The following is a 25,315-nucleotide window of genomic DNA, read 5'->3' as shown; positions in this document are numbered from 1 at the left end:
TATTTTCTCTCCGGATACACACCGGGCCGCGACTATTTTCCCTGCAAACACCCAAGTCCACCGGACTATTAGCTGGCATTCGACGGTGATGCAAAGGCCACGCGGGGAGGGGGAGATAAGTCAGACACTGTTAATGAGGACAGATCCGTGTTTGCGGGACGAACCTAGCTTGTCATGGCCTCTGCATGCCAAGATAAACAAGGACGAGTCCCACTCGTTAGAAAGTTTACTGTATTCGGCGAGTCGAGCAGAAAGAATCTCTGAAATGAAGTTGCAGTTGTCACATGCATGCACACCTACGAGTCTCAAGATTTACGTCCACCGTGTGGAAATTAATCGCAATGGAACCAGTTAAACACTAGTAAATACCTCTGCTTTCGCTTTAAAAAGGACAACAGTATCCCTGCCATTAAAACAAATAGACCAGACCAAATCAAAGGCCCCCGTGAAAACTATTTGCCCGTACCAATTAACGGTGACCCCAAGCGGCAACGTACGTCAGCAATTAGCAATAATGCGCTGCCGGCGCCAGGCAGGAAATCAAAAGACGATTCAGCACGCAAAGATCAAAGAGTACCGGGGCCGCGTTTTCGGACAAGGAGGACATCATACCCATGAGCAATGATCACTCGGAGGTCCGGAACAGGTTGTGTCCGAAATCCTCTGAGTCGAGAGAAGCAGGCTCACAATGGATCCCGCGCATAGCGGCTGAGCATCCATTTAATTAATTAGCGCGGCCAAACGCAGTGCAACGTGGCCGATGCTCCTCTTATGCGCCGGGCTCGGCTTCGATTTGAGGAGGGAGCCACGCACCCAGTGGATACGCAATCTCGACGATTCATCAGGATTAATCCTGTGTTGATAACACGGCGCCAGGACGACCGACGCGACGCCGTGTTATTACGTGCTCGACGTCGTCGACCCGCTGCAAACGAATGCGTACAGCCTTCCTCCGTCATCAGAGGGTGTAAAGGATATTTCATTACGTTATGGAAGAAGCCTTTGTGCTTTTAATAAATGGATGAACGACGGCGTTATTAAAGGACTTTGAATTAAATTTTTATTAAATTGTTCGCAGTGTTTGGAAGTTCTTATTAATCCGAACGACTTCTACTTTGATATGATTGCAAGGTGATACACGTGTGAAGAGCTGCAGAGATAAGCAGGTCCACGAGTGTTGGTATACGAAGCGCGCCTGACTATGCACGATCCTGTACTACTCGCTATCCTTCCTGTCCAGGGGGATTCTCGGCTAACAGCCCCAAAAGTAACTGATATTTAAGATTTTTTTTTAAAAACTGTTGGTCATATTGAATTAGAATCTTCTGGGATATAAGGAGGTATCTTTGAACTTGTACAAAATATTTTTTTTTATGTCGATCCTTCTTATAATTTATTAATTTCGTAAAGTTAGATAGTTTACGCTGGGATTGGTCTACTTTAAAGAAAAAAAAATGAAAAATTGAAAGAGTTTATAGCGTTTGAAAGAAAAAGTTTTTCCTTAGACAAATTTTTCATATTATTCTTTATATCGACCAAGAAAGTATTATAAATAAAAACTGAAATTAAAATTTTAGGTCCAGCCCCTGTGTACCTAAATAATTATTTAACTTTAAGAAAACTTTCTTCTTTTTGCAATCAGATGACTGTGACAGGTGCTTCACCTGACGCCAGCATCGTCGAACAGGTTAACACGACTCCACAATAATTAATAAATAATAAGAAGGAAAAAAATTCTACAAGTTTAAAGATGCCTCCTTATATCCCAAAAGAGTTTAATGCAATATTAACAATAGTTTTTTCCAAAAAAAATCATAAATTTCGGGGCCGTTACACGTAAATCCCCCCTTAACGCGTGTGCAGATTAATTAGAGGCTCGGAAAAGTTTCTGATTAGGGAGAATATCGACTGGATTCTTCAAGGGAAGATAATCAATGGAAATTCTATGAAGTACTATCTATCTGTTCCACGAAGTAACATCAAACGGTCGAGTGGGAAATTCGAAAGAAGCTGAGAAATATTCGTCAGTTTCTGTGCAGTAAAGGCCAGGGAACGTATGAAATCTAATTTTAATGCTCGTATTTCAAGCAAGCCCTATCTCATTTACTTGAGGTAGAAACAGTGTAATTACAATACAGTCCACTAATATAGCTGCGCGGTTTGCGCGAAGCAAACAACAACCAGCGAACCTCGCTCCTCGCCAGCTGGAGAGGAGTTTCCTGCGTACCCTGAAATCAACGTTTTTGCATAATTCAGCGGCAATGCACGCTACGCGTGTCCCCGCCTTTCCCCGAAGACAACAGAACCCGGCGTATCTCGCGAACCGTAGCTCCTCAAACATTAAAGGCTAGCTTCTCCTCGCTAAACGCGATCGTCTCCTTCGGCGTGTTTGATTTTCAGGACCACCGAGGCGGTGCGAAGATTAGGGACTGTCTTATCTCCCTTTTCACAAGGAAAATGACCTCCCTTTCACGGCCAGTTTTCTTAGACAGAAGGCAATTGACCGAACACCGGGTGGGACGCCTGGGCTCGCGACAGATTTACAGGCCCCTTCGCTCTTCTGAACTCGAGAATTCGAGAGTTTGATGGGAAATTGAATTTCTTTCCGTCACTGGAGTTCGGGACGAGTTCAAAGCACGACGGATGGACGGGGCCGGAGTTCAGACGTCGGAAAGCGTGAAGATATCGTTTGGGGCAACGATTCCTTCCCAGAAGATACCGCGGGGAAAATCGTTGAACTACGATCGAAAACTATCGCGCCGCGGAGAACGAATGATAATCTACAGGCGGGAGGACAGGAGGGGCGTGCGGAGGGAAACTTTCCTCGGTCGGGATGGCGCCGGTTCGAGAACTTTTCAACTCCCATAGAGGGGTGACAGGGGGGAATAAAGAGCGGTTGCTGGTCGAGTAAAGAACGCGAAAGTTCAAGGGACACGTAATTCCGTAATTCGCCGATGCGTCATCTGATTGTCGCGAGGGCATCGAGCATGAAAAATCAGCGTGCTCGTGCAGCCAGCGCTGCGAGAAATAATTCTCAAGCGTTCTGCGAATCGATAGATTCCGTCTCGCAGTTACACAGCCGGCGGGGAATTAATTGCGAAGAAAGGCAACGTCCATTGTAAACGTCGGGAACACAATCGTGGGAAAGAAGTTCGAGATGCCTGATCGTGGCCTGCCTTTCTGACGCTCTCTATGATATTTAAATATTTAATAAACATCGCTTATTACCCGCAGCGCGGAAAGGTTCCCTGGAGCGTTCGCAAATGGCCGGGCCAGCGTTCAAGGAGCTTCGGTGGCGCTGGGAAGAAAAGAGATCGGAAGAAAGCTGCGGCTGAGGAGGAGCAAGTGCATCTTGCACTTGACAGAGAGCATTCTCTCGAACGGCGAACGCACAGGCGGAAGCGGGAGCAGTGACACCTTTACGCGTGCTCGCGAACGCGCCTTAATAACAATGGCACGCTTCCAGCAGCCTCGGCGCGTTATTAATCGAAGGAATAAACGACGACGAGCCAGTTCCCCATCCACGGAGGATGGAGTAAACCAAGGTATTACGTGGCTGGTATCTGGAAGCGTGCGGGGGCCGCTCGAACGCGAAATAACACGGTGGGTTTCCGTGGAAAAAAAAAACGGGGGCGATCGTTGTCGATCGCGATTGCGTGATCGCCTGGAACGTTTTCTGGCGCTGAGGGCGATGACAGGCATGTCGTCGAGAAGCCGGGGGTAGAAGGTCCCATGAATCTTTGAACACTTGGGTGCAACCGCAGGGGTCGATGTCGAATTATGAAAGTTTAATTCGACTTGGAAACCTGCGGGGACGATTGGCCTCGAAGACGGCAGTATTTCGCGACAAACAGAAATAGAAGTGAATTTTCAAACAGCGTGGCTGGCCTTTAACGGACCCCCGTGTGTTTGATACCTGGAACTCAATGGAGCGCTACCTTAAACTGCATCGATCATAAAATCAGATTCCATTCCCTGTGAAACTTTCACTTCTGTAAATCTTGCAATTTCACTTGCTCCTCCTTGCTTAATGGACTCTCGTCTTCGCGGCGGTCTACCGGCTTTTTAACACCTGATCACCGATTTTACATCGATTACCTCGCTTCCCCCGAGCGATTTCCAATTTTCCATTCCGAATAACGAGAATTTTTCCCGTTTCCCCGCAGCCTTTTTCCTCTTCGTCACGCGGCCCTGAAGGAAACGAACTTCAACCGAGAACTTCCCGATGCGCTTTTCAAGAATAAATTAAAACGAAATTTGTTGAAAAGTTCGTTTACTGCCGCCGCCGACGTACGGACGGCCCATAAAACACCGAAGCTCCTTAATTACTTTTCTGATTTATACTATCGGTATAAATATTCTTGCCGCGGGCCTGACGGCGTTATTAACCGCGTTTTAACTGAACGCGAGCCAGCGGGCAGGCGATCCCTGCCGTTTAACCGGAGAAGAACCTGCGGGGCACGAAAAGCTGCGCAGTTGCGCCGAAAATCGTGTCGATGGGCCGAGATATCGATGACTGGGCGATCAGTCGACACGTTGTCGGCGGGTTTGGGTTAATTAAACGTAATTACGATCCGTTTCCCGGCGATCTAGCCGACGTTAACGAAAATTGGCTTCCTGGCTCGACGCTCCTTCGTCTTCGTTAAACTTGATACGCGTCAGTCACCGCCATCCTCGCCTTCCGCCTTTTTCTTCGGTCCCTTGCAGAGATATCTTTTCTCGGACGGCTCTTCGCCGAAATCGTTACGTCCACCAGCCTCCGGCGTTAATCCGAACAATAGCGCACGTGTTACGCATTATGTGTCCTTTCTCCGCGATCACGTTACCACATCGACGCTTCAAGGGTTGCCGACGACCTCCCAGCGACGTGGGGGACGGTCCTGCGACAAGTGTTACAAGCTGTTGCCCGAGGACGACATTTTTTCCTCTCCATTCTGCGGTCCAGCGGAGTGCTCCGTGCGACAGACAGGGGCGGGAAAGGTTTTCCGCCGGTTCCGAGCGAAATGCCGCGTGGAGGATTAGATTTGATTTTATCCGAGGCAAATCTGATTTCGCGAGACCGCTTACTCTTCCGGCAGCTTTGTACATTTTGGTTGTACACGTTCATTTCAGAATTCGATTGAACAACGAAAGGGGCACTGGGGAAAGAAAGGAGGAAATGCATGGAGTCTGAACGATACATCTGCTTCTTGTTTCTCCGGGAATAAATTGCAGGAGTCGATACAGCGCGTCAAGCGCTGATGGGTTCTCTCATTTCGGAAATGGAATGCATCGGAAGCGAGCGAAATAAATTCCGGAATAATGGAGCCGAAGGACGCGTCAGCGTTCCTGTGCGTTCGAATCGAGTTGGATTCGGGGACTGGACTCGTTTCGCGCACTTGAAGCCTTCATTGGATATTAGTGTTAGTTAATTAAACCCCATCTATGCGATCATCGATTATCAGTAGATACTGCAGGGTGTAACGGCACCTGGAGCCCACGTATCCCCGCTGCACCGAGGGGGCAAAACGTGGAGCCTTAATAGCGGGAGTCGAGACTCCGCGGTGGCCTCGCTTAGCGGAGGTTAATAAACATATTTTAACTGGCGCTTAAATGACCTGCTAGTTCAAGTTACCCCGTAATTACGCTTAGAAGCGCCGGGTAGAGAAACCCACGGGATAATAGCCAGCGGGAGCCAGAAATTCGCGGATTTGCCCGCTCGTATCGGGCAGCTCCAAGTTTTTGAATCCGCTGCCGCGATGAATAGCGGCCGCGATCCGCCGGGGACAATGAAGGAAACGCAAAAGGAGCGTTTGATAAGGCCGCGTGCCGGTTAATTACCAGTTTCAGATGCAACCCGTTGACGGCGGCGCGCGGCTAACGCTGTTCTGCGCGTGCACGACAATAATTTTCAGGAAGCACAAGCTAATCCACTTCATCCGCGATCCCTTGAATAACCCAGGCCGAAGTAATTAACCTGCCATGCTCGTTGTAACGAATAAACAACTTCGCCGGGCTGCGGGGCAAGCATTAATACGCTGTTTCCCGTTTCGTGGTTTCCAACATGGCGCAAATGCTCTCGGTTACGCACACTTCCTAAACGAAGACTTTTACGACCTTCGCGGGACGTAGTAATGACGAGATGATCGGTATGATCGATATGTAAAGTATACGAGCTGAAGATAAAAAGAAGTCCTGGCTGACTGACTGACGCATCAACGCGGTTGCAACGCCCAGTTCAAACCGTTTAACCTAGCAATGTGAAATTTGGAAGGTACATTGTTTTCATGGCGCAGGAATCACCCAGTAAGAAAGGATTTTTAGAAATTCCATCCCCAATCAGGTGAAAAGGGATAAAATGTATTTTCTCGAACTCCCTACTACCTGTTAAGCCCGATTAGATATCAACTTGGTTCTTACTCACATAAATGCCTAAAAACCAATTTCAGTATTTTGCCCTAATCAACCTCTGAGTCCTTAATATCTCTTAGGCCTGAAGCGAAGCGCGTGGATACTTTGCTCGGCTTCGTTATAATTCTATAAATTTCTGAAACCCCCTCCCTTCTCGACTAAATGATCCACGTTTAACGTAGCATCAATTTCAAAGTGCACCTATCTTCAAGGGTCGTTTCCCCATTAAAGTAAACGCCGACTCTCCAAGACTCCTCTGCAGCTTCCTCTTTAAATCGATGTTTAAATCGTCGATTAGCGTGTCACGGTAACAACAATGGAAGGGTCAAGCGAGGATGAATTAATTCATTGGCCCTATTTATACCGATCGACGAACGATGCAAGGAGGGCACGCCATGGATGGAGAGAAAGAGAGAAAGCTGGCTGACGGTAGACGGCGGAGGGTGAAAGGGTTCGGTTAAGCGAACGTCCGGAAATTAAGCCCTTCGTACTCGCCCGCGTTAAATCACCAGGTCGCGAGTCGGTGAATCGGGTCGCTCGATATTCACCGCGCTTTCTTCCCTGTTTTTCAGCGCTCCGGGACAGCTAATAAAACGGGATAACGACGATTTACCCCGCCCATCAATTAGCCCTCGGGGCTTGTGCCCTGCACCGCGAACAGGAAGTCGCGTCATCGAGAACCTTAATCCGCTGCGGCATCATTTTTCAAGCCGCTGATCTTCGACGTTTCTGCAGTGGACAGGTATTTATAGTTCCCGCCGAGCGGAGCGAAGCACGAGGTTACACCGAGGGAACGATGGATATAGATACAAGGCATTTCTGCTGAAATAACAATGAGATCTACACGTGGAAGTTATGCCGCCCCGGGCAGGGGGTATTTTTATGCGATCGACGCGACACTCGAACGTGACACAATTGATTAACCGACATGACTTATTGGCCGAACTAACGAATCGCGATCGAACCCAGGAGCGACGAGTTTTGAAAATTAACTTTTAATCCTCTTAACTGCTCGGTGACCGTGGCAGAGCCGCAGAACGGATCCTCTTTTATTTATCATGGTCAATTCATCGCTTCCAATCGAATCTATGCCACGAGAATGCACGCGCAAGTGTCGGATACACTAAATAATAACACGTGGTTACTGTTTCGTAGTTCGATTTTGGGAGATGTTATTGGTGAATAACCATTCTAGAGATTATGGATGTAAAAGTACATTGGTAAGTTTTAACTTGTACCTAGGGGAATACAATCCTGATCATTATTTACCATCCCGGGATTGCGGGATTTTTTAAAGTCTATCTCGGGATTCCGGCACTAACCCTGGAATCGGGTAACGGAAAATTTCAGTAATTAAAATGATTTATTATGTGTTAAAATTCTAAATCTTTATTGAAAGTAAACAAACTCACTTTCTATCATTAGCCTGGAACAAAAGTTAAAATCATTTTTAACAATAAAAACAGTAGAACAATGAAGAAGAATAATAAAGTCTCAGTAAGTAGATAATATCAGTAAACCATTGTGAAGATTTTTGGAAATGCGAACGAAGGAACAGCAAAGCACCTGAACTTCCGTTCTCGAGAAAGTACGTGTCTACGATGTTTCGACTTTACGTGTTCAGATAAGTTGCGAATTGCAACTCGCGCGATTTCGAAATAGCGGAAAGTGAGAATATCATTGTAAAAAGAAATATAGCTTACTTAGTTACATGCAACTTAATATTATTATTTAAATAAATCACTACTATTATTATGAAATGACTATGTTTATTTATTCTGTTTATTTTTATATTTTTCAGATGTTCATAAAGTAATTTACATTTTTAAAAAATCCCGAAATTCTCGGGATTAGTTGTATCAAATTCCGGGATTTTTGGAATCTAGAAAACAGCCGGGATCCCGGGATACGGAATCCCGAGATTGTATTCCTTACCTGTACCCTATCGATGATCGTTCAAAATTACAGAATTGCCAGCTGTGTGATGAACGATTGGATTTCACCTTCGCTTCTACTTAGAGAGCCACGACCTCTTGTTCGAGTTCGATGGTCGGCTAACGACAATCAATGGCACTAATTACATCGTGCTAGATATCAGTTATCACGTTCCACGTCACATTCGTAATTAGCAGAAGGGATTCGCGTGCCGAGATTATTATTCGAGCGATCTATAATGGGTGATTACCCAATAAACCTGAATCACTGCTATCATTCATCAATGGCATCGTGTTGTAACGACGCCGCGATCACTTCGTTTATCAGCGGGCAATTAACGTTTTTAATGCTACTTTCTTCCGCGGAGGCTCGTATCTTTCGCGCGATAAATTTACTCGCCCCCGTTAATCTGCGATATACTTTATGCGAGAAATCTGCATTACGAGGACGATAAGGGAATATGCAAAGAGCATTCGATCAATTACACCGCGCAAGATTTCTGATACCCCTATACACGGAGCAATAAAAAAATACCCATCCATAAAACACGCGTATTTATGTCGGAGATTCGACAAAGTACTACGCTCCTGCAGAGCAATAATCTCTTACGTTCCATAACTCACACTTAACCACTTAGAACGCACATTCGCATAAAAACCAGGTGACTAGAGCAGACCAATTTTTTATTCGCTCCGCTCCTGCTCCGCTCCGACATCAAAATTCTTGCTCCAGCTCCGTTCCAGCTGCTTTTTTCTTAAATAAAAATTCTTTTAATACTTTCAAATCTTCATGTGCAACAAACCCCATCTTTCTAGCTTTTCATTGCCGTACAGAAAAAAAAATCATAAAAATGCTCAATTTTCAGGCAAAGAAAGTACTATGCCTCCTTAACACCGGGCTGCGAGGCCCAACGATATATTTTTTCAATGACGAAAAATTGAGAATTGGTATTTGTTAAAAACATTTCATTCATCTGCCCTTATAAAACAAAAATAAAATTCAAATAATAAAAAAAAATGCAGTAGTGAAGCAGCAAAAATGTTCCGTACCCCGGGTCCGCTCCTGCTCCTGGCAAAACCCCACTGCTCCGTGCTCCAATCCTCTGGTAAAATCAGCAAAACCCAAAAGCTACTCAAACGAAGCAAGAACATTTTCTATTATCATCGACGTCTCCCCACTAATCGAACCTGTTCCGCGACAAGAATTTACTGAATAGTGAAAGCGGAGCTATCGAGGTGGAGCACCCAGCGCAGAATTCCATCGTGAATAATGAAACGGAGCCCAGGGTGGCAGCAACCTGCGCTTTACTGGGCGTACCCCGTACTTTAATGTCTAATGGACGGAAAGGGAGTTATGGTTTCATTGTCCTTTCGCCGTTGGGCCCCCCTATCGGCCACGATAATCCTTCTGTTCGTCACGTACGCGACACGCGATCACGGCGGGCACACGCGTCACGCAGCCTCGAGGCACCGTGAACATCGCGGGCGTATTAATTAGCGCCGACCAGAAATATAATTCGCCGATGTCGATGGGACAACTGGCGATTTTTACCCTCCAGTGACTGTGCCGCCAACCCCCGCCAGACCTACCCAGGGTCTGGTTTATTCCGCGCGGAATTTGTCGCCGACAAACTTCGACTTCGCGGTTCCGTACGGTTAATTATGCATCGACGGGACACGAGACGGCTCCGCGCTGGATTAGGCGGGGTCTGGGCGAAAACGCCCTCGAAAGGTATAATATTCGACGGCGAACGGCACGGTAATTAAATTTCTACTTAGCCCGACGGCCAGGGAACCTCGAATTTCGCGGTCGATCGTTGCATCGGCTTCCGCTGTCGGCCGACGGCAACGCGAATTTCAAGTTTCTGCAGGGGTTCGCGGATGGGTTCTAGACGATCACGCTTGACGTTGCTCGATCGTTCTTTTTCTCCGCCTTCACTTCTCCCGTCGCGCTGGCCGCGCAACTCGTTGCCCCGCCGTTGAAAAGAATTCCTCGAGGTGACTCGGACGAGTCGGAAGTTTCCTTTAAAGCTGTTAGGGGAAGTTAGTGAATGCGACTTTAGGTAATTAAGGGCGAAGCGTGTTTTGTACTTTGACTGGGGGCTTCATTGGAGGAGGGCGGGTTTCCTTTCTTCGGAGCCGCGAAGGGATCTTTGAGGAACAGTTTGGAAACTGCTGGGTGATAGTGTCTTCAGCGGGGCCGGCTCGAATGGATCGCAGTGGCTCTTTGTAAGCAGGATACTTCTTTGCTTAATGCGAAGTGAATTCGAATGCACTGCAGAGGAATGCGTAGGGAAGAGCAGACTTATTACGGGGCAGAGTGAGGAGGAAGGAAGCGAAAATCTATGGTGCGGTTTAAGGGGGTAAACTACTGTCACGGTTCGAAAAGTTAGGTAATCTTTTGATGCAAATTGTGAAGAAACTAATCAGCCGATTAAATTGCGGTTTAGCACTTGATTTTGGCACATTGTAAAGCATTAAAAACCATTATAAAAATTAAGAAAATAATATAGATATATGTTACGAGGTGGCTCCGAACTGATGGTCTTTCTTAAACGGTGCACCACCACAAATTTGGATTATCAAAAACAAAAAAACAACAGTGATCTATTAAGTATAATGCTATGCCTAAGCATTAACGGACCCGTTTTTTAATATTTTGAAAATACTTTGAATACCAGCGTGTTGAAGAAAAGAATGCCGATTTTCGCGACGATTCGTCTGTGACTCCCGTAGAAAAAGAAATTTCCAAAGAATGGTCCGATAATGCTCAGAGAATGTAACAACAAAGATGTCTGCAAAATTTCGTGACAATTGCGTCAATACAGATTGAGAAATCATGTACACCGTTTTGAAAAGTATCGTTCGGCGCACAGCATTCGAGTGTGCGTTCGGCTCTGTACCTCCAAAATTAAGCTGTATTTATATTTCAAACCTTTTGCATGCCATTCTAGAGATTTCAAACTAATATTTAAGCGAAAAATATAAATTACGATTTCCCGACCGTTTTACAGAAGTCCAACCCCTTAAACGAAGAAGCGAGGACAGAGCTCAAAGAAAACCCCTCGTATTATGTAAACGGGTGGTTGAATCTTGAAGAAACTCTGCTCGGTCATCCGGATCGAAGGGTGCAGATTTACCTGCACCGTTTCTCCATAATATATCGGCTGAGATAGGACCCGCTGAACGTATTTATATATTTAAATCAGGGACCCATTCATTTTTCATAACACAGTCTAGTTGCGCGCCGAGGGAGGAGGTCGCCTGTGAAACGGATCGCGCGAGCAGCTCGTGAATTTTTCACGTCGTTTTAACGGCCGATCGATGGAATATCGACGACATTTAAGTGCCCTTTTCGAATGCGTGGCTGTTGGCGCTGTAAGCCTATGGCCCTTTCAAGCGCCGCCGCGCAACCTTTAAGGGCCCTTTTCCCAATTTTCAGCCTCCGGCACAAAGGCCGAGGATTCGCATGCGGTGCACGCCGAGCGAGAAGATGGCCGTGAAAATTTCGAGGTTTACACACGGAATGGGATCCGTCGATGTTCTGGACTTTGAAATGAACTGGAAACAACCTGCTTACTTCGAGAAGCAAACGAGCGCGCGGAGAGGGACCACGAGTTAACGAGGATCCTTCAGTGTAGTCAGAAATCATTTATATCTACTACTTGAAAGTAGGCAGGTAGTTTAAAAGGACCGCGTTTCTTTTCTGAAATTCTTCAGAGTCCATTCTTCACACTTGAACTGAATTGTACCAGTAACCGTTCTTTGAATTCCAGGGGGTGAATTTAAAATCGAACGATCAAAAGCACGGTTAAATTCGCACCGTTGCGCTCGGCGTTGGTTGGCAGTAGGGGGCACGTGAAAGTGAGCGGTACAGTATCAAGCACTGCTGCAACAGTCATTGTATATTTTAATAAGGAGGGGTGGATTTCAAACAAACGTTCTAATGACAAGGCTGTACGCGAATAAAGCGCAAAATACTCAAATATGAAGCAGGAGGATGGTGTGTGAGTTGCAGGAGGGTAGCCTCCTTCGCGAGCGCAGTTTGCCTCTGCTTAATACTCTGTACACAGAGTATTCCGCGCTCGCGCGCCCTTACGTAACGTGCAATTACGCGCAAGCGTGCAAATACGTGTAAATACGCGGGGGTGCCGCGGTGTGTATGATGATTCCATATTTAAATCGATCTGAATCCCCCGTCACGCGATGCGCAACTTTACACGCCGCGGGGCTGTTGCAACCGTTTTTATTTCAAATAACCGCAAGCGGTAAAAATAGCTAGGGGTGAACGATGTTAGAGACCGACGTGTATCGACGCGGCTATATTTGCCGCGCCGTCATCTTGCAGGAACGCGGAAAACCTGAATGGGAATGAAACTCTGCATGGTTCAAAGTCATGCCAGTGGAGAAGAACGGGCATTCAACCCTCCACTGCTACCTGGGGATCGCAATAATGCAATTAGTATCGGTCATAATTAATCGGACGATCGTGCATTTTAGTCGCACTCTCCCTGCAAGGATTATTCATTGAGCTGAGAATTCTGCTTCGCAAAATGTTTCGTTAAATGGAGGGACACTTGTGGGCGGTTTTGGGGTTGTAAAGAATTGCATTTCGTAGCGCTCGATGTCCACGTACGAATACTGAATTTTTTGCTTGGATTACGACCGTTTTTGCGAGGTGCTTTAAAATAGTTGAGAAGGTTGGTGTAACGTTCGACCAGGTGTCTAATATCGTCTGCGTGGAGCACAGCGGTGGCAAGTGGTGCACTCGTTCGTGAATCCACCGAGATGGTTTATGGCCCTCTGGCGCACATGGGACAAAGTGGACACAATGTATAAAATGCGTAAATTGGTGCCGCGAAGAACGTGCAACGGTGACTACCAGCGGAGGATCATTTCATTTGCCTTCCGCATACGAATGCTTAATATTCCATGCGAGACAAGGGCGATAAACTCGCGCCCTCCCGTACCTATTCAGCGATCACGTTACGCCGTTCTTAAACCACTTTACTGCCAATGTTTCCTATCAAAAAGGACAAATGACTCCGGGCGGCTTTAATATCCTTGCAAAATCACGAGCCTACTTAGGCGGGGCGCGCGAGTGATTCAGATTTTAATTTAGATAGTAATATCTGGTCGCTGCAATGTGGCCTATAATACCGTGAAGAGCAAACAAATTAATCGAACCAATAGATCATCCTGTATCCATTAAGGAACCTCCAGGACGAACGAACGCGGGTGAACGCGAAGTTAAGAAGAATAGTTCGCCCATCGAAGTCCAAGTGCCGCGAGCACACGCTGCAACGACGTAAAATTTCGTCACTTGTGCGTTTTTCGCGGTGAATCGCGCGAGGACATATGTAAATAACATATTCCCGAAACAATCCACGATAAATCACCTTTGTTAACATTTCTCGTACTGACTTCAATGGACCGCTGTGGCCACCTGATTGCTTCCCCAGGGAAGCCTTTTCTTTCGAACCTTCTCCCGCGGTCAGATGCTCGCAAATATATCGAAAATCGGCAGGCACTGACCCCTGAATACCAATAAACCATCTCCTGGTTAAAGTGTCTGGAACGCTTACCAGCGACAGTGGAAATTGTATTACGAAAAATGACAGAATGCCGCGTTCCCAACCGAGTCGGTTTAATTCCGTGCATCCTTTTAACTTCCCGCGAAGTCTATGACGTAATTAAAACCTATTTCTGATACACACTATTTGGAGACTGCTGTCCAGTGACCGCAAAATTTGAAAGCTAAACGCAGTATCCCATTATGTACTTTATTATGAAATGGGAGAGAGCGCAGAGAGACGATAGTTCATTGGGCAGAATAAGTGATAACTTGAAGCGCTATCTTGTGTTATCTTGCACAGAAAATAATAAGCCTAAACCTACTTTATTACGCAGTGTACTTCAATATACTCGGTGCTCGCAATAATACTATCGAAACGTTGGGTCCCGTAAGTGATGCTTCGATACAGACCTTTATTTACACAGAAAATGACAACGGTGCTCGTGACACTTGCGCAGAGGATCTTCCAAAGTTTTGCCAGAGACCAGGAACGATTCTGTGCGGAAAATCTGCTCGAAGCGCACGATCGTATAACCATACCTCATCCCGGAGCAAAGTGGCACGAGCTCCCGAAATTTAGCTTGGCAGGCGTGCTTCTGGGCCACCCTGCGCGATCAACATTTTTCCAAGGAGCGCAGAGCGGAGCTGAAGTTGCTCGGCCAAAATAGAGATCCCTATCGTCGAACAGCTCAATTTAACGCAATTCCTCGAAACGAGAACGGGGCGAGATAAGAGTCACCGCATCATCGCCAAGTCCGTGGTCTTTATTCGCGTTTGAAACGCGCGTAATCCCCGCGGCTCCGTTGGCACTGGCGATACGAGCAGCCGCGATCACTCTTCCTGACAACTTAGAACTGTTAATCACTCGAGATACTCATCGGAGCCGGGCGATTTCTAGCCCCGCGCCACTGGCTGTTTTCGAGGCCGCTATCGATCCTCCACGGTTCACCAATGGATCGCATCGGCCGAGGAATACGCAACAACGGCCAAGATTGCATGAATCTTATCGACTGGACAACAGACGAGGAATCGAATGAATTTGCAAAGGACTGGGCTCCATTGGATAATGATCTTAACATCTGAACTGTTCATCGGCTTTATGACTGCAGCGAGGAACAAAGTGCCACGGCGACACGAAAAGATAGAATTTTATTACGCGGACAATGGAATCGTTGTTTCATTAAGCTCGGAATGGGGTTAAATTCGCGAAGAGTCGAATAGAAATTCTCTCAGGTACGCGATCACGAGAATCTGATTTAGCCTGCCCCCCTCGTTCCGCCACAAATCATTACCCTATTTCTCGCGCGTTGGACACTACGCTATCCGAAATAATCTCGGAAACAAAATAGCTCGGTCCTCGGATCGGTAGGAATCGCCTCGCCTGGCTTCGGAATTTCCAGCGAGCGCCACGAGGATCGCCCATTTCACGGGTTTTAAACACCCCGGGACAAAGAAAAAAAACTCGAGGAAATCTGATTCCTCCCGCTGGCATTTCGCTGATTTTCTCGGCGGAGCGGCGTTTCCCAGCGAGGATCGCGGCGGATATGCTCGATACCCTCTTCCGATCTTCCCTCTTTGCCGCCCCCGACTCGCTTCCTGTCCCTTTTCCTCTGATCTATGCCTGTGCGCCATGAAACGGGTGTAAATTCGTCGTCTAACCAGGAACGAAGGTGACCCTTTTGGCAAAAAGCACCTCGACAATGGAGCCATTGCGTTCAAAAACGATCGAGTCTGGGGAAGAGTTATATTTTCACTTTCGATGGATTTCTGCGCGAGGGACCGTTGCACTTTGGGGGTCCTATAAATTTGTCCCCCGGTAGAGCTGGCTCGGGGCGATATCACGAGAGTGGCGCAGGCAGGGAGTAGTAAAGGTACGCGGGGGTGGTGACGCACCCCTGGATATGAACCTGGAGGGCTACGAGTGATCTCTTCAAAGAGCGATTTGTCGACAGTCAACATGACAAAGACATTAGTCGACTCCGAGTCGTCCCCCTGGCCCGGATTGAAACCAGCGCCACCCTCTGTCCGTGGTCCATTAAGGAAAAAGGGGGTGGACCAGGCCAAAGCTGGAGGGGATTTAACCGTCTCGCGAAATTTCTGCTAAGTGATCTCAGAGCATGTCACGTTACTACAAATTGCTTTTTTCCACCGTCGACCCCCGGCTCGCGCAAACACCACCCTCCCGCTGGTGCACCCTCAATGACGGCCGGTGTCTATCGAATGTACAAATAATAAGATTGCTGGCAGTCGGCACGTGACGCACGTCCGCGATCCTCTTTAGAAGCTGCGCGCGTGTGCGAAGCGGAGTGTCGCGGGGAGTTTGTAACGTTAACCCTGAGCAACTCTCCCCAGATTATGGCTGACCAGAGAAACAGAAATTTCTGAATGGGAAGCACAGTTTTTCTGTGTATATAAATGAGCGTAACAGTAGATTCCCTGTCATGGGATGAAAGTAGACGGTATTCTGCTTAGAAAATTTCATCCCCTGTATCGGTGGAAGTTTACGTTTCCCAGCGCGTATCCGCGGCAGGCATGCCTCCCATCCACCCCTTTCATTCATCCCCCAACATTCCAGCGATACGGACCGATTCCTCCGGGCCGAGGTCAGAATCCTGGGATTCCCTGGTTCCCCTCTTCCCCCGAGGCAGGACATGCTTGTCCTCTTCGCGTGCGAGTGTCAGCCACGTTCGTGCGTGCGTAAGGGGGTAAGGACGCGAGGGATTCTGCCCCGCAGGTACGTTAGGGCGTCCCGATGTCAGCGGGCCGGGGGGATGAAACGGTGGACGAGGAGGGAGGGTGAGCGGACGACAAATCTACCGCTTTGCTTTTTTTTACGGGAGATGCAAACAATTTCGGAATTGCGCTGTTAATGGAATTCTTCATTCCACGCGACGCGGGATGAAACCGTTTCGCCTTGGATTATTTTCGCAGATTGGGTAGGATGGCTGGAAAACAAATGCTGGGGCTTTAATACGTGGAATCGTATTCTAGTTGCTTCGGAGATGGAGAAGCGATACGCCGCGTAGCAGGGTTTTTCGCGGGGAAACTTTGCGACGTAAAATCCCCCGCGTACATTCCAGACTCGGCACGCAATGATAAGGGATGAAATTCCTCCGCGAAGGAAGTGACTTTGCGTTTAACACGGCCGCTTCGGAACAAGCGAAACGACGCCAGTCAGAGCTTGTTTATACTTAGGAATAAAAGGGTTTGCGGCTGGTTAAGGAATAAAACGCGAGGTACAAGGTAAAATTTAGTAGCCATTACTGTCCCAGCCGTTGGTCGGAGGGAGGGGGGTCGAATTATTTTATCTCGTTTTACGTCTGACAGCACTCTACATCGCCCCCCTCGAACGAAACTTTTATTTCGCCCCGCGTAACTTGTTGCAGAGACTTTTAATAATTTAGGGAGGGCAGTAAAGTTTTTATAATTTTATCGCCGCAGAATGTATAATTTACTGTCACGCGTAAAAAGACCCGCGCTTTCCTCCCCGAGGAGACTTCTGATCCCTGTTCAAGTCTCGTTCGAAAATACTATTATCTGTGACCGTTTCTCACGAACAGTTGGGGTTCGTGTTCCCTGGAGGGAGAAGCTGAGTTACTCCACCGTTTCAGAAGATACCTAGAAAGCGTCTCGGAAGTGTGGAAGGCTCGATCGTTAACGATAATCTCTGTGTAAAGGTAACATACACCGCGGACAAGAAAAATCCTGCGACTTCGTAACTCCTTTACATAGATCGGCGCCCTCGCTCCGACGACGAAGCACGTAACACTATGAATACTTTCGCCCGTTCATAACACGAGCCTCATTTGAATTGCAACGCACTTCGAGGATCCTTAAGCGACCTTGCTAAGTGTGCACACCCCCCGTAAACGCCACCCCCAGTGGCTTTTAGCCCCGTCATAACACTACCATGACACGTGGAGGTGTTTTCGTCAGCCATTACGGTATTAAATTATTATTATCACCCATTACTATATTTTTCCCCTAATGACGCCGCGACAGCCACCCCCTATAACGCGTTATTAGCGCGCGGGACAATGTTGTGGAGAATTAGGGGAAAGTGTCGCCGGCTATAATGCCGATCTTATGCTAATTTCCATTATATACAGCTCCTGATAGCAGGAAGGTCTCCAATATTTCACTTCTAAAGACCGTAATATCGCCCAAGCTTGCAGCGTTAAATTAAAAAAAAAAAAAAGAAGAACTGCCGCATCAAGGGCATCGACGTAGACGGTGAAGTTGTCAAGGGAAGTAATGGACATCGCGTCGGCGGCGAGCATTAACGCGGGCTCGTTTTATCGTGCCCGGTGACTGGCAGCGCGAAAAACAGCACAACTATCCGACGGTCCCTAATAATTCATTACGCGAGCAGCAGCTCATGCTATCGCGGCCGCGGTTTCTCTCTGTTTCTTTGATTTACAGCCGATGAAAATCGTGCAGGTGCAACGCGGCGCGCCAGTTCCCGTGCACAGTAACGAACGCGCCCAAAATTCGGCACGGCTATGAATATGGAAATGCAGTTTTGCAACTTCTTCGAAGGGGTCTGATTCGTTAGCCGGAGCGCGAGGCCGGCGCATCGTGAAACTCGTTGGCGAAGTTTCACCTAGCACCGTGAAAATGTTTCCCGCCGGCGTTTCGAAACCGATTGCGTCCGTCTGACGAACCTCGGAGCGCGCGGTTCATCCCCGGGGGAATAAAGGTCGGCTGCCATTCGGGGGCGGCAATGGACCCTACCCTCGGAACGGCCCCGACAATGCTGCTTACGCTTTACTACTGTATAAAAAGGCTACTTCTAAAACGAGCTGAAAAAAGTCACTTCCCAGCGAGAGCAATCGAAAGTTCTGTGAACTTGGCAGCGCGCGCTGGAAACGAATCGCGTTCCTCCTTCCAACTCGGAGTAAGTACATACGTAACTCTGAGCTCGGTTGCGGGGAGTGAAAATGGCAAAGTGGTGGTTGATTGTTAACACTTGATGATCACGCGGTTAGGTCTGGGTCTTTTAAACTTTCCATCGACCGGCGCTGCATTGCTCGAGGATATAATATAGAAATTGCAGTTACGCGGTTCGATCACGACTGTCTTTCTCCGCTGTTAAAATGGGAAGCGGAGGGTGGCGCTGGGTGCGTTCGAAGACGGGGCGAGGCGGTCAGCTCGAAGCGCGATGCGCCAGGAAGGCCGCAGGCTGTTGGAACTCCCGCAAAACAGGTTCAAACATCCGTAATCTTTTCGCCCTTTCCACGGTTTCGTCTCCGCGACGGCGTTCCACGTCCGTGGCCTTTCAGCGGAAATTTCCAATAACCCCGAAGCGAGAGCTGGCCAGGCTCCTGCGACGCGATCGAACCGCCCCGCGGAGGAAAGTTTTTCGCGACGGACTGGAGAGGCATTCGGAGGGCCGGGCGACCCGCGAGGAGACAAACATTTCCAATCAACGAACGAGCCTCGAGAAGCCGCATAGTTTTTCTCGAGTGGTTTTGTTGCGAGCCCGTGTCCCGGAACGTTTCACTCGGCCAACGGGAATGTTGAACGAGCGCGGAGAGCGTTCCGGGATTTACGTCGGCTCCAGGTTTGTAATGAGACCAATCGAGGGTGGCGCGCGTTTTCAGGCGACTGAATGGGCCGCGACGTCTCGGATTCCGCGACTTTGAAGGCAGGCAGGTTGAAGGGAGCAGACCTTGCGCGGGGGTGAAAAGAACGCGGTGCTTCTAAGGAGCTTGACGAGGCGATAGGAACGTTATATTTTAAGCTCGACGATGTTGTTACGCGGAACGAAAGTACAAGGCTGGATGGGAAGATTGTAGCGTAGCGTCATCATTTCCGTTCATTGAATAACACCCGCGCACTCCACGGGACCACAGAGGAAAATCATGGGGGCGTGGTAGCGAAAGGGACGCACCCGATTTTTACGTCGCTGGATTTTTATTGCGGCACAAAGGAGAAATTAGCGCGGGTAGCTGGGCGAAAGCTTAGAAATTAGATTTCCTTGGACGCCAGATGGTTTCGAGGGACGACTGCATTCCGTTTTCTATGATTGGCTCCGCTTTTCCAACGTGTAGACGGTTAGGAGACAATAACGGGAGCGATTCGGCCAGAGGAGCCGAGCAATTTCGCGACACGCGTCGCCCGTCTGTCGTGAAATCGTCATAGCCGGTGGAAAATGCTCCGCCACAGTTATGGCTTTAGGATGTAGTCGAAGAGCAATCGAACGAATGAAACGGAGCGTTGAACGTGCCACCCAGGCGAATTTGCTTTTGAAAGTGGCGGGAATATTGGGACGTACGCGGCGCTCGGCGATGAATTCGAACGTTATCGTGGCAAAGAGATTCCGAGGGACGGCGATTGAATTTTATGAACCACTGTGGCGAAAGTCCTTTGAAGATTAATATAGATTGATTCTGTTCCAGGTGCGTCGAGAATTTACTACGCTCCTACTACAATACCTTCCCTAACCTTCAATCGTTATAAACCCCCCATCAAGAGAAAACTCTGCAAACACACGCAGAACGTTCGCTAATTAACATTATGCAGCGCTCCGAAGCATTCTGCTAATTAAGTTCTGATCACAGCGCCGCCGAGCGCCTCCTATCAGTTATACGATGACACAATGAATTTTATATAAGCACTCACCGAAATTCCTGCCGCGTCTCAAAAGTCCCTGGACGCCCTCGTTTCCTTCGCCTGACTCGATCCTCAAAACCTGGCAGTATCTTCGAGTAGACTCGCTCAGTCACCTGGAAATCACACGAGAAAAAAACCTTCATTTTGTTAATTTATGGACGAAGTTCGGGGAACAAGCGGAACCGGAAGGATTCCGGTTCCTTTTGCTTCTTTTGCATCTAGATTGAACTTTACGCCGGCTAATTATCGACTAATCAGGGAGCAGCTGGAAAAATAGGCGAACCCCGAAGATTGTTATCGCGAGCCAGCCCCCACGACTTGGGAAACTTTAAGTAGGTCGATTAGAAGGGATATTAATATAATTCATTACGGAACCATTCGACTAGATTGTCGTTAACCTTTTCTATCTGCGAATTTTTTGCGAAATTGAGTTAGCGGTAATGTATTGTATTCTAATAGGCTGTACTAATCATATGAAATGGGAAGAATCAATTTTTTTTCAATGTGGGTTAGTCCGTCTTCACTCTCAATGCCTCATTTAAAGATCGAATAGTTTCATTTGTTATCAGGGCGTGCAGTGTTCTTTACCATAAATCACGTGTGTAACGCCGTTTCATTTAAGGGGGCGAAACAATTAATCGCCCCAAGACGGGGAACAATAATTCAGTCCGCTAGTCCGCGGCAGCGTTTTGGAAACCATCCAGTTAGAATCCCGCGGCGTGAGAATTTCGGTTAGCGCGCCGTATCAAATTATGTCTATGAATATTAATTAGATGGTAAATCGTGTCGTTTAGAATCGCGGCTTTTCACGCCGCCCGCGAATGCACGCGCGAGCAATGGAATCCGACCAGAGCAACGTGATTGTATTCCGACTCGCCATGAACGAACGTTGCAACGAACGCCTGGCGGGGGGTGAACGTATTATCAACTTCGAAATTATTCCGCAAACTGTTGTATCATCCAACGTTTCCCCGCCAACCAACGTATGCCGGGACAAAAGAGGCGCGACACCGTTCACGCGCGGGGGTGGAGAGAGCAGCACGAAGAGAAAAACAATTTTTTCATTAGGAAACATATGGCACCGGGTATAAAATGAGTCAAAATTGCGCGACCCATGTTGTTCCACAGGATGCTTCATCTAGGGTTTATACAAAAACAGACTTTTGAGAAAACCTGTTTTCGAATACCACTATTCTCAAAAAACTGGTTATACCGTTTTTAGAATTGTCACGTCCAAGCCGATTTCAAGTCAAAATGTTAACGTTTTTAATTAAATAATTACTTCATTTTTACATATTAATTCTAGTATATAAAGACGGGTTTTAAATTTAAAAACCTGTCTTCGAATTTTACAAATTTATTATAAAAAAAAACGGGTTTTAAACACCGACAAACCCTAATTTCGTGCTTGAAAAAATAGACTCTGAATGACAATAGCCTTGTTCAAAATTGGTGTATACCAAATATGTAAAGGAGGTTTGCCGATATCGTACCACTTAAGATATTTTGCGTTATATTTCGTATTTAGTATTAATTTGAACGCATGCTAATATTGGATATTGTATCTTGCAGTTTTAGGCAGCGATCTTCAAAATGGACTTTGTATTAAAAATAAATCGAGGACACGGTGTCCGTAAAATAAATTTTAAAACAAAATGTCGATGAAGAATAATGATAATCCTTTTGTCATTGAATCCATACAACCATTTTCACCGCTATATTACACACACCCTAGTAAAATAGAGTCATTCTAAACTTTCCCCGTAGACACGTGTACCCAAAACCATGCAACCAAGTAGCTTTAAGAACCCCGAGCATCCTCCGGCCAGTCGTCATCGCCCGGTAATAACATCCTGGAAAACGCTGGGGGGCAATCTAATAAATCGAGAACCCACTTTATTCGTCGTGAAACGAATGCTATCTCAAAGGTGTCCTCGTAAGTGTGCGCACGTACGACTTATTCACACATAAGACGCGAGGAGCACGCGGATGTTCGTCCAGAGGCGACACTAAAGATCATTCTAACTCCGTTCCGATAAATAAGTTTTACGCGGCCAGCGACGTCGTTTCTGCAAGCATTCGAAACGACCGAGTTTACGTGAACATCGTCGGTAGCGAACGGTTCGTCATAGGGTGGGTGCCACCTAATTTCTATTTCCTGCTTGCCAGCGATGACGTCAGGCATTTGTCACCGACCCGCGATAAAATTCGTTGTGCCCCTTGCCCGCCATTTGCCCAGGCCACTTCTGTCCCCGAGATAACGATCGCGCGAAGGGAGGTTTTCACGGTGCTTCCGGTAACTGGATAACTATAGGCTCGCTTCCATAAAATTTCATTATTATCATCGGTGAATCGATTTTACACAGCTGCCAGCCGTTTGACCATTGTCTCGGCGACGATTTCTTTACACGCGGTATCGACGTGTCGGTGGATATCCGCGATCCGTTCACCAGCTCGCAAATATTCGATAACGACACACGTTTCATACCACGCGCAAGCTGATTTAATTTAATTAAATTTCTATTGTGTATAAGTACTCTCCGAGAAACTACCAACATTGCTGGCTTCAGTCACTGCGCTATTCCAGGGATGATTGCCTCCCCTCCGTGTTAAGACAGCCACTTGTTAGCAGTCTAGTTAATATCTCTTTCAGCAAAAGGTACCAGTAAATTGAAACTAGGAAGGCAGTCCCGTGGATGCTTCTCAACCGTATCTCCACTGATCCGTGAGTGACACAGTACCAAGCTACCCCATATCCCCAGCCTGCCCGAAAAATCGAGTCGTCACGGTCCACTTCCCCTCTCATTGTCGGACAAACCGTGCAGGAAAGGGATTTCCAGGAGTCGTCAGCCGGAAGGGCGGTGATGTATCGACCCTGGGTCATCAATCTCCAATCGATTCACATCTTGTTAGCTTCTAATAATACGAGGACGATACCCTTTTCCACGCCGGAGTCCATTGTGGGAGCGCGCGTGCACGGTGTGCAGACGAAACTTCGGTGGTCGTCACGCACGGCTTGCTAACCGGCGCGGCGGGGAAAGTGGCCCAGCGGCGGCGACGTGCGCGACGATCGGCGAGTGGGAATCGCCGGGAAAGATACATGAGCGCGGCTGAGGGTAGGTGGATCGACGCAGGTCAGCCTAGTCGATCGATGAATCGTCGACGGTGACTTATGGCGACCTTTCGAACGTCACTCCACCCCTTAGATTCGCCGAGCTGAACCAAGAGCGGCCAGCAGCCTGCGAGCTGGAGACGCGCTCTCCTCGAACGGCTACAGACGTCTCGTTCGGATCCTTTTTCCTGGCGACGCGTGGACGTCACGCGTCCCCTCGCTTCCTTCGCGCGCGTCATTAATTTTAACGATCGTTAAAACGACAGCGCGACGATTGTGCGTCGCGCGCGCGTCTTCGGAGTCACGCGAAACAAGGGATGGTCCTGTTGATAAATGGCTGGAGGCCGCGACGCGGGAAATGAAAGAGCGGGGCCGGGCCGGTTGTGCGGAAAATCGCCGACGATTTTTGGGGTCGGAGGCACTGGGATCGGAGGAGGCTTGTAAATTGCACGGGTCGCAGTGGGACATTGATCGTGAGCTTGCAGTTCTCTGCACTTCGGAAGGGAGAGGCAACGCGAGGCGGGAAAAGAAGTTCGCTTTCTCTTTCGAGATCCGGAAGTGACCGAATACCCTACTGCAAGGGGATGAATGTTATCGATCAGCATCAGAAATAGAGCTACCATTAGCAGTACAATTCCCTGGCCCTGGGAACCTGAGGAAGACAAAGGCTGAAGTTAAATCGAACCGACAGGCCGGCACCCCTATCCCAAAGACGGAGGGGGTGGCAAATATTGTTCGAAAGCGACACGTGGATCCTTGCCACGCAGGAGGAACAGAGGGGCCCCCGATCGAGGAGCTTCCATGTAATCGAATCGGACGCGGAAGCTTTTAATTAAATCACCCGTGCCAGAGATAGTACCAGTGATTCGGAGCGCCGCGTAATGTTGCCAAAAATTCCCGTTAATTGCCATTTCGCGAACTGCCAGCGTCACACGGCACGTGCCAAAAATCCTTTCAGCTCCTTCGCTGCTGCCCTCCCACGGCCCAGCGATCTATTGATTTTGGCACTTGCCGCGCGCCCCCGCGACGTGGCCCCGGAGTTCAATAATAATCCCACCACGTCCACGGCTTCTTTCCGCTCCTCTCGTAACGGAGGCGCAATTATAAGCAGCCCAACGGAACGCTCGAGGATGCACTTGTGCTTCTTGTGCACGCAGGCACGTGCGTGCCACTCGGTCCTTCGATTATTCGTCGCCGGCCAGGATCGGAGCCGAGATACTCGTGGATTAAAGGGGTCGATACTGTATAGTCATCCAGCGGCTATGACGGAACCATGGAATCTTCTGGGTGGCGCGTAATTGGACGTGCGGGGCTGTAAATGATGGGTCAAGCAGAAATATGGGAATTCTTCGTGACAATGGAGGATGAAAGTTTTATAGTATCTTGCAACCCGTATCTTCGTTCTCGAAATAGGTATGTGGCATTCGCTATGCATAGATGAGCGATAGCTTTCTTAATTATCATCAGTACCCCTTCTTTCCAACCCTCTCTTCCTCCTTCTCTCTTCCTCTGTCGCCTGCGCTGAGTAAGAGGTTCAGTATGCGCGACTGGCGTTTAATGAAATCATTTCGAGGCTCGACGATACTCGTTTCGAAGAGTTAATTTCGTTATCTGGCTATTTAAATGCTGCCTCGAATAATTCTAGCGTTTCAGATGGCGCTGCGAGATGGCCTTCTTCACCCCTGATGG

At 48.0% G+C, this 25,315-nt stretch overlaps 1 protein-coding gene across 2 annotated transcripts in view; it reads right to left on the bottom strand.

Annotated features, from left to right (window-relative positions):
• Con (leucine rich repeat protein connectin) overlaps positions 1–25,315 on the bottom strand; it is a 239,889-nt gene that overhangs the window by 187,353 nt on the left and 27,221 nt on the right. For both annotated transcript variants that reach the window (XM_076827169.1, XM_076827171.1), the window contains exon 2: positions 20,524–20,627. The gene's annotated coding sequence lies outside the window, so the exon portion shown is untranslated. The remainder of the gene's footprint in view (positions 1–20,523; positions 20,628–25,315) is intronic.

The sequence above is a fragment of the Andrena cerasifolii genome, chromosome 14, assembly GCF_050908995.1.
Source record: "Andrena cerasifolii isolate SP2316 chromosome 14, iyAndCera1_principal, whole genome shotgun sequence".
In the NCBI taxonomy this organism is placed as follows: domain Eukaryota; kingdom Metazoa; phylum Arthropoda; class Insecta; order Hymenoptera; family Andrenidae; genus Andrena; species Andrena cerasifolii.
This window is presented reverse-complemented; position numbering and strand designations above follow the sequence as displayed.